Genomic DNA, 10,264 nt, shown 5'->3' with positions numbered 1-10,264 from the left:
TTCCATTTCTGTAGCAACACAATACTTTCCACAGTACAATCCTGTTCAACTGATGTTCAGGAGGGTATACTACCACAGTGTGTTCCAACACTCCTTTTATGCAGACAGAGGGTGTTGTAAGTAATCCAGAAAAGTTGGAACCTGTAGGATTTCGTAGCACCAGATTTCAAGGCTTGATCAACCTCCATTGCTGCAGAACAGCTCTGAATTGTTCTGCAGCAATTTAAAGCTGCAGAAAAATTAAATTGTTGACTTTGGCTGGAACGTTTTTAATTTGCAGATACTAATGCATTGCTCTCTTAAGGTCCCACCACAACATTTCAATCAGATTAAGGTCTGGACTTTGACACGGGCATTGTAACACCTGCTTTTCTTTTTCAGCCATTCTGCTGTAGATTTGCTGCTGTGCTTGGAATCATTTTCTTGTTGGATGACCCAGTTTCAGCCAGATGGTCTCATGTGACTCTAGAATATTTTAGTGTACAGAAGAGTTCATGGTGAACTCAATGACTGTATGATGTCCAAGTCCTGTGGCTGCAAAACAAGCCCAAATCCTTACCCCCTCCAACACCATGCTTCACCGTTGTTATGAGGAATTTGCACTGATATGCTATGTTTGAAGCTGTGCATTATGGCCAAACATCTCCACTTTGGTCTCATTTGTCCAAACAACATTGTTCCAGAAGTCTTGTGGTTTTTCCGATCCAATTTTAGTAACTTAAGCCATGCAGCTCTTGTTCTTTTTAGGGGAAAAATCTTTTCTCCTGGCAGCCCCCAAAACAAACCATACTTGCACAGTCTTTTTCTAATTGTACCATAATTAACTTTAAAGTTTAACAAGCTAACCGAGGTCTGTGAAGTCTTAAATGTAGCTTTTTGAAGTTTCTCTGAGGATGTTCTGACCTTGGAGTGAATTTGCCAGGCCGTTCATTCCTGGACATCACTGTGTGAGCACACACAGTCAAAACACCTGCTTCTACAGGAGTTATTCACAATTGCTTATGATGAGTTAATCAAGTGCATTTGATTAGCAGAACTTGGCTTCTACTTACTTTGTCAGTTGTTATAGAATCAGGGTGCATCAAGGGTGCAGTTCTTTCTGTGAAGAACTTTGTTCTTCATATGACAATATACACTATTACATTAAAAACAGCTCAGCCAGGTTATAGTGGGTGCAAAAATATTAGGATATTTTATGGCTCAGGATTTGCAATAGTACCATCAGCTTTAGTGACCCAAAGATGAGAACCTTTAAATAAAAACGATAGAAGAAAAAAGCATGAATAAATGCTTTGTTTGACCCTGTAATCTTCTTTGAAGAGGCACCAGTGACAGAGTAAAGCATCATCTTAAGAACATACAGTGTCTTAGAGAAGGGCTCTGTGGCTACCCACATAACTACCATCATAATTGCTGAACTTAACCCTACTGAGTAAAGTTTCTCTGCTCTGCTAATAACAGCGTGTGATGGGAAAAGTATTTACTTTTATGAGAAGGTGAGCAAAGAAGAGGGCAGAGGATCTAATCACCACTCTGAGGTGTGACAGAGGCTTAAGGTCCAATTCACTGTTGGATAATGAAGAAAATATAATCTGATCAAACATTATTCAGCTTTAAATATTGTTCAGCTTTAAAGTTACTGTGCAACTGTGTAATAAAAATGTGTGCTCACGACTTTGGCCTTGAGAGCGATAAGAAGCGATCGCCTCATCCTGCAGGCGAAAGATATCTGCAAGCGAAGAACACCCAAGGCCGCTTTCCTTTTATGGAGTTGTTTTTCTGCTAATGCAGCACTTTCCTCACAACCCCCTCCTGTAAGTTTTAGAGAATATATACCCATCCTCACAGCAAATATGAGGAATCTCTTGATGTGAGCTGTTTTTGAGAGGTTGTCTCTGTCTCAATAAAAGTTCACTGATTCCCCCATCTGCTGCAGGTGTCCGGTTGTCTTCATTCTCCGCCAGCCTGGTTAAGTCAATTCCTCCTTAACATCTAAAAGAACCTATTTAATGAAGGAAGACGGTTCACTTTGTGTTTAATATTATTCTATTGCTGTTGTTGTTTTTTTTATATCCTTCAATTGGCGTCACGAACAGGATCCGCTCCAGGTCAAACTGGAACGGGAGGGAGGACATCAGCCGTGGTCTGAGTGAACGGAGTTTGGACAAAAGCTGTGTGCACACAAAAACAAGGTAAGCAGACCTTTTATTTCTGCTATATTGAACATTATAAAATACTTAGTGTCCAAACTCCTAGTAATTCATAACCAAAATTGTCTGGCTTACTTAAGGCTTGTTGAGAATCAGACAAGTGAATAAGAGATAAGTGAATAAGAAATAAGTGAATAAGTGAATAAAGATAAGAGTGAACTGAGGTCTGACCACGGTTGCAGCCGACGGGTTGCTCTCCGGTGTCGGATAAATACCTCAGTGCAGGTCTGGGACCTTGAAAGGGTTTATTAGTAACGCCTTTCTAAACAAATTAAAAGGTTAAAGGCCTTGAGAATATTTTTTAGTAATATTCTCTAAACTACAGAAGGGTTAGGAAGGCCCAGAGGACTTTATTAGAAAAGATCCTCTAAAACTTAAAAAGGAGAAGTACTGGTTGGAGTCCAAAGGAGGGGTCCCTTTGATCAATAGGAGAAAACGGATCTCTTCTTAAAACCCCGATGATTTTAGTGTTTTAAATGTTTTGATGTTCTGTTTGATATTGGACACACATAAATACACGCTGAATGCTTGCTGTGGAACACTGGGCAGGACAGTTTGGTTCTCCGTTGTTCACAGATTACACAATTAAAGGAACTAGGTTCCTCTTTTGGTTAAAATAATACACCACACATAGAATTTTTTTACACATTTATTACATACATAAGGAGGGTAATGAGTGACTGCAGGTAATGTATGAAGTGTGAATGAGACGTGTGAACAAGGTGACAACCAACTAGCACCCCTATCAGGAAGCTCTAGGCAAGGTTACCCGCCAGACTCCGGTTTGGTAGAAGCCTGGTAACACCTGAAGGGATATTTCAGTGCTGACTCACCTTTAAAGCAGCGCCCCAGCTGTTAGTGCCTAACAGAGGCAGAAACCCAGCTGGCCCAAATTCTCCTTTAAAATCAATAAATAGAACATAAATTACCGGTGTGTGTAAATAAGTTGTATAAATCTGTTAGATCTGAAACTCCTGCTAAAAAACTTCCTCTCTACAACTCTTTTCTCTTCTCTCCCTCTTTCTCTCAGTTGGGATTCTGTGTGTGTGAGACAGGAAGTGTGCATGCCCATAGAAGGAAAGAGATGAGGTAAACTCTGTGCAGATAGACCGAAGTAAAAAAAAAAAAAGGAAAAGGGTCTCTCTCTGTCTCTGTGAGAGAAAAAAGGTGGGGGCCGAGTGAGCCCGCGGGGCCGAGCGGGTCCGCGGGAGCGAGCGTGTATGCTGTATGAGGAAGAAGGGAGTGAGAGGGAGCGAGTGAAAAGAGTAATCGAGTATTTGGTGATTTTTTATTATTTCAGAGGCACTGGGTAAGAGTTTTGACTTTAGCTATGAGAGTTGTGAAAAGAGCAGGTTTTTCTTTTGTTGTAGACTGTGAGTAATCGGTGTTTTTCTGCCTATTGTGCTGCGTGGAAGACACAGAAGTGTAGAAATGTTTGTGGTTTATCTTTGTTTGACGTTTTATATAGAGTTGGTTGATTCAGGGTGATTTCTCCCGTTTAAGGGAGGAGTTGCATTGTGGTTATGTTAAAGCTTTGCTGTAGGGGTATGTGTGTGATTTTGTGCTGGCTTCGCATGTTTAAATGGATGCATAGAAGTTTGTCAGTGAGAAATTGTTATGGTGGGGTTTTAAAGTTAGTAAAGAGTCAAACAACGCCCGCTGTTTTAAAAAGGCCCAAAACATCATAAAAGACACCTCACATCCTGGCCACTCCCTGTTCGAACTGTTGCCCTAAGGCAGACGGTACAGGGCAATCAGAGCAAGGACTAATAGACTCAAACACAGCTGTTATCCAACTGCAATAACACATCTGAATACTACAAAAATGTCCACCATGCCACTCTTGTGTTAATCTATGCACGGTCTGAAGCACGACGGTGGGAATACTTAGTATTTTAAGTATTCTATCTATTTTATTGATTGAATTTTATTGTTTTTTATATTTGATATTACTAGGGATGATGCAATGATCGGGGACCATTCTTAATGTCGTCGGTCTCATGACAATGACAATAAAGTTTTTGATTTTGATTCTGATTCTGAAATACACCCTCCTCAAGAGTTCAATGATTTAGGCAGTTATGTTTATACAAATACTAAATGTATGTTTAGTGTCTTCATACAGGTGTTTTTTCTTAACCTGGAAGCCTGAGTACGGCAGCAGAAGACAGGCCAAGCTTTGGCTAAAATTCACGGCTGGACACCAGAGTTGTCCTCACCCCTCCCGGTAAAACAAAAAAGAGAGAATGTAGTTTGAGGCGGGTTTTTCTTGCTGAACTGCTCTGGGTGCTGTGTCCCTGAATCTCACCGGTGTTAACCTCTGGCGGAAGACATGGAGAAAAGGAAAAGATGTTCCTGGTAAATCACTGAAACAAATAAAACCACACACAACCAGAGAAAGATATGAGAAGGGTGAGGAACAGACACATGTGCGTGTTAGAGAAATGCCTCGTTTGAGAAACAGTTAAAGTAACCCATATACAGACGCACCCATACATGCAATGAAGAAACAGCTTACATACATGTGCACGTACATGCAAGGTTAAAGTAGCGACACTTAACATACACCTGTTTTTAAATGATATAGTTTATACATTACTGACAATTAAACGCTTTGGGTTGCAGGACAACAACGTAACGTCAAAAGACAAAGACACTGGTCTGAGGATTAAGTGAGGACACGACAAATTTAGTGGTTAAAAGGGTCGACTTGGGACATGTTTTTGTTGATTGTTTAAGACAAATGACTACTGAATGATAGGAAATTCCTTTTTAGGTTTCTAAACAGGATCTTAAGAATTTTAACACGTACCTGTGTTGTCCTGTCAACTTGAGGGGTTATGAGTTGATTATATGGTGAAAAAAAAAAAAAAAAAACAAAAACAAAAAAAGGGGGGAGACGAGATCTCGTTGTTTCTCCCCTCTCGGGATAACACAGCCAACACAGCACAGCCAACACAACATCATTTTCCTGTTCGCCTGTTTTGTTTTGTTTTTGTTTTTTCTGAGAGCCGAAGCTGACCTGGACTCCTACCCTCCCCTCTACCATCGTTGCCCTCTCCGCGACCATCTTTGACCCTTTGACCCCTGAAGGCCACAGCAGCTGGACTCACAACAACAACTTGAGGATGTCAACAGTGCTGCAAAAGAGTGATCTCATGCAGCAGAGACGGAGAGCACTAAACCTAAAGCCCGTTTCACTACACGGGGGAAATTCCCAGGCTGCGTCAGCTGACAGAGCTGTGACGAGACGCGCATTAAGCCCGGAGGAAAAGGGACGGTGAGCAGAAGGATGCTGACCTCTGAGAAGAGCCGAACAGCAGAGCTGCAGAAGGCCGTGGAGCAAAGTAAGGACAACATAAACAGACCCAAAGAGGAGGGGAGGACCCTAGGCCATGCGTCAGGCCGCTGGTTTACCTAAACTACAGAACAGGAAGGTGATGAACACAAACATATACCAACACACGAACACACACTTCTGCATGCGCCTACTTAGAATGAAGGGAAACACACACATGAACACTTATGCTCTTGTTGAGGGAGTAAAAACTGATACATACCCATGCACTAAAATCAAAATGTTGATTTAATTTACTAAGAAGTGACACACAATGCTCCAGCTGCTGCAATGAAGAATGCTTTACTGACAAAGGCTCAATGCTGCACACAACAAAGTCAAATACAGAATTTGCTATAATAATAAGCCCAGAGGGCATTTGTGTGGTCTGGGGAGCAGAGTCCGGAGCGGTTTGGTTATGAAAATGATGCCCGTGCGAGATATCTGGGGCTTAAGGCCTCGACTTAATTGTTTACTCTACACTAAAAAGAAAAGAAAACACTCTGAGCAGTGGTGCAGAGTGAAAACGAGGAATTAACAGTGTGAGTTTTATTTCAGAGCGCCACGTCATTGTGATGGAGATTTAATAAAGGAGGAACACACGGACAAAGAAGAAGAGAAGGGGGGGCAGCCCTTGAACGCGATTGCCTGAGGCATTAAAGTTCTGTACTAAATTCTGGTTTCCAGTGTGAGAAAAGTCACGCAGTGCCAGTAGTAGAGCTAGGTTGAGTGATGATTCTAAATTACTGTAAGTAAATCATCGTACACCGTTCAAGTTTCATGATAACGGGGATCTAGACTTTGTTGAACCCTAGGCAATTTGAACAGGTAAAAGTCGAGTGACCAAGTAGCAGTTGAATAAAAGTCATTGAATAAGTGTTGAAATAAATTGGCAGAATTAAGAGAATTAAAACATTTCAAGAGCTCAACTTACTTAATGGTTCAATTTTGTTTCACGAACGCAAAACATATAGGTTTATGAATATGAAAAGGTTGAGGTGGTGTTGATTTGACTCTGTGTAGGTTTAGGTTGGTATTTTTATTGATGGGAAGAATATTCAGTGACAAGTCCTAAGACCCGGGCGTCTGCATTTTGTTTTTGTTATTTTTCATTTTATTTTGTTTTATATTTACTGATTTTTGTTTGTGAATCTTTTCTTTAAGCAGATCTGCACATCGGAAATTACAAGCATTACACGTCGGCGAGAAAATTGTTGTAAGTGAGTTTCTCCGCATTGAAATGGGTTCTGGAGGAAACACTTGTGGGGACAATTAGAAACGAGAGTCCCTGTTTAAAAAAGGATTCAGCGAGGTAATCCAAACTCAAGTTCTTGTTTCTTTTTGAGATGACGTCATTTTGCTGAGTGTGGAAACTAGATGCGACGACAGGTTTCACTATCAGCAAAGAACGGATGAATGGATGAAAGACTGGGAATAAAAACAAACGGACTGACTGGTAAGAGATGACAAGACTTGACCATGACTCAAGGTTAACCACCTCCACCTAGATAGGATAAAAGGGTGGATGAATTTATATGGGTTTCTTTTACAGGAGTAGAAGGATGACAAAATATTCGAGGATGAGTGAACCTGTAAATGCCATTTTTGTGTCTTGTGTTGCTTACAGAGGTAACTGCGCAGCGTTACCATTTACATTTTCTTCCCTACAGGGTTACAGTTTTAATGTTTTTCTATTACAGGATTTCTGGGCGGATGTGTGAAGAAACGGTGTTTATGGGTTAGGAGTTGGGGATGCTATTACACTGTATTCTGGTGAGAGTGTTGGGGGAGACACACCCTGTCTTGAAAACTGTGATTCTTTTACAGGAAATGTTTTATAGCACCTATGGAATGAGGATGTCTGACTACGGTCAATGTGCTGCTAATGTTTGCTTTGCTTTGGTGAGAGGGGTGCAGTAGAAAACAGACAAGTGACATGACAACAAGTAAGAATAACAGATAACAAATTTGGGGACAGTTTGACCTAGAGCCCACTAACTGGCCATTAGGGGCTCTCTCTCTCATTGCCCAAAGGGTGAATAAAGCAAATTGTGGCAATAATAGTGATTTAATGATTGGAGAAACCTGAACATGATACTTGTCTGTTGAGCTGAATCGTTTATTACTCTTATGATTTTCCGGTGGGACTATGAAGATTTTTTGGTACAGATTGCAGGTTGTTGCTCTTTAACTCCTAGAACACGCCCTTGGCGAGGTGGGGGGAACTGGACCACCTTTCTGTGCCCCATCATCCTCTATTAGACGACATCCAAGCTAAGTAAACATGTCTTGGCCCTTTCCCCCTGAAATGACAGGCAGGCAAAGATGTTGCGTCTTTGTTTGCTTCCTGGCCCTGGGTCTCATTCCCATTGGCATAATCCTGATCTGTGAAGGGCCCCCGACACTTCTGACACCTTCAAGTTCAAAAGCTTCGCCCCCTTCTGACAGTCCCAATCTGACAAATGTAGCCCCTAGGGTCTTGCCCACCACTTCCTCTCCAGTTTTACCATATTCACTTTTGAATGTCCTTAGCAGTTACCGTTCTGAGTTTATTTTACGGTTGATTTATTCTTTCACATTTTCACGTTTATATCTCTCATTATTATAGTATACTCTGTACTCTCCACATTTTTATCATTACTTATGCTTTTTGGTTGCTGAGTTACAGGAACTGTTAATTTTGTGTCACTACCCTGGTTGCACTAACTCGTTGTATCCGTGTGTGCAGGACAGCTGTTACTGCTTTCGTCGGGAACCGAGACTGCTTGCAGCCGACCCCTGGGCAGGGTGGTGCCTGGACTCTTTTCTCCTCATCTGCAATGACAGATAAAGACAAATGATAAGACCCGAGGAGTTTTTCGAGCCAGGCTTCGACACGTCTCTGTGTTCCTTTGAATGTTACTTATTTTTGTGTGTTGACCCATTTAAGATGGGTCAAAAGGGGGATTTGAAGAAAATATAATCTGATCAAACATTATTCAGCTTTAAATATTGTTCAGCTTTAAAGTTACTGTGCAACTGTGTAATAAAAATGTGTGCTCACGACTTTGGCCTTGAGAGCGATAAGAAGCGATCGCCTCATCCTGCAGGCGAAAGATATCTGCAAGCGAAGAACACCCAAGGCCGCTTTCCTTTTATGGAGTTGTTTTTCTGCTAATGCAGCACTTTCCTCACAACCCCCTCCTGTAAGTTTTAGAGAATATATACCCATCCTCACAGCAAATATGAGGAATCTCTTGATGTGAGCTGTTTTTGAGAGGTTGTCTCTGTCTCAATAAAAGTTCACTGATTCCCCCATCTGCTGCAGGTGTCCGGTTGTCTTCATTCTCCGCCAGCCTGGTTAAGTCAATTCCTCCTTAACATCTAAAAGAACCTATTTAATGAAGGAAGACGGTTCACTTTGTGTTTAATATTATTCTATTGCTGTTGTTGTTTTTTTTATATCCTTCAATAATTAGAGTCTGAATGTGAGCCTTTGTTCAGGCCTATGCACAAGGCTTAGCGAGAGTAGGTGTGTGTCAGAGCATGTGTGCTTAGGAAGGAAAAGAAGTGAAAGAAAAGGAGAGGTTTCCATCGTTACAGGAAGTGTATCATCAGTACAGCTGGTGAACCTCTGGGTTGCCGACGGAAACTCCAATCAGACCAGCTGAAGCCATCCCACTTCCTGATGCGAATCCAGATTAAACCCCCCAGGAGTGACCTCAGCTGTCATTGACAGACACGCACCCACACTTATGTACATACACATAGATGAGCATGTGCTCCGTGACATGCACGCATGAAATCCACTTTCATAATTTCACATGCACGCACTGAGATGCTAATTAAACTCCACACAGTCATGACAGGCGCACGCACACACACACAACCCCCCCCCCCCCCCCCCCCCCCCCCCCACACACACACACACAGAGATTTGTGTTTCCATTACTTTAAAGGACATTAGAATAATTTAAATGAGCTCTTCCTTAAATCCATTCTTTTCTATCTAATGTTATGGGGGCTACCACAACAAAGAAACCCATAGCCAAGTCTCCAAATTATTACTATAAAATCAAACCTGTGTCCTCACAAAATAAGAAGTACACACACACACGCCAAGGTGTTAATTAAACATCATGATAGGTGATGTCACTTCCTTGTGCCAAATCTGACAGAATACCCATCCCAGTGCCCACTGTGTCAACCAGCTGCTACCTACCTACACACACACACACACACACACACACACACACACACACACACCTTTTTTCCATCTCTAAAAAAGATAGATTTTATCAATCCTTTGAAACCAGAAATGTCTTGTTCTGAAGGTCAAAATACGATGTTGTTCATTCTTGATTTTATACAACTTTCACTGTCATAAATGGAAAAATGTCCCTAGAGTAGCATTATTTCGTGTTATCTCAAAAAAAACGAGACAACAATTCAATACATACATTTAAAAATAAAGTCCATATTACAATGTAGTGATGGGATTTCCGGCTCTTTTTAGAGAACCGGCTCTTTCGGTTCGGCTCACTAAAAAGAGCCGGCTCTTTCGGCTCCGAACCGGCTCTTCAGGTTGTTTTGTTGCTTTAATTTATTTATTATTAACAGTATTATAAAATTATGCACAAAAGGAATTACTAACGTAAAAAAAGTGGTTTTATTTATATATGTTTATATATAAATATATGCGGTGGTCCCTAGAGACAAAACACGTACAAACTCCAAG

General features: G+C 41.3%; 1 long non-coding RNA gene across 1 annotated transcript; it reads left to right on the top strand.

Moving 5' to 3' along the window:
- The first annotated feature begins 1,516 nt into the window (after positions 1-1,516).
- On the top strand, positions 1,517-8,844 carry LOC112430985 (uncharacterized). Its single transcript, XR_003022273.2, has 2 exons — positions 1,517-1,968; positions 2,097-8,844. It is a non-coding gene; the product is annotated as an uncharacterized LOC112430985 (long non-coding RNA).
- Positions 8,845-10,264: the final 1,420 nt, after the last annotated feature.

This window comes from Maylandia zebra, linkage group LG12 (assembly GCF_041146795.1).
Source record: "Maylandia zebra isolate NMK-2024a linkage group LG12, Mzebra_GT3a, whole genome shotgun sequence".
Lineage (NCBI taxonomy): Eukaryota > Metazoa > Chordata > Actinopteri > Cichliformes > Cichlidae > Maylandia > Maylandia zebra.
Note: the sequence above shows the minus strand (reverse complement) of the source record. Positions and strands in the feature narration are given on the sequence as shown.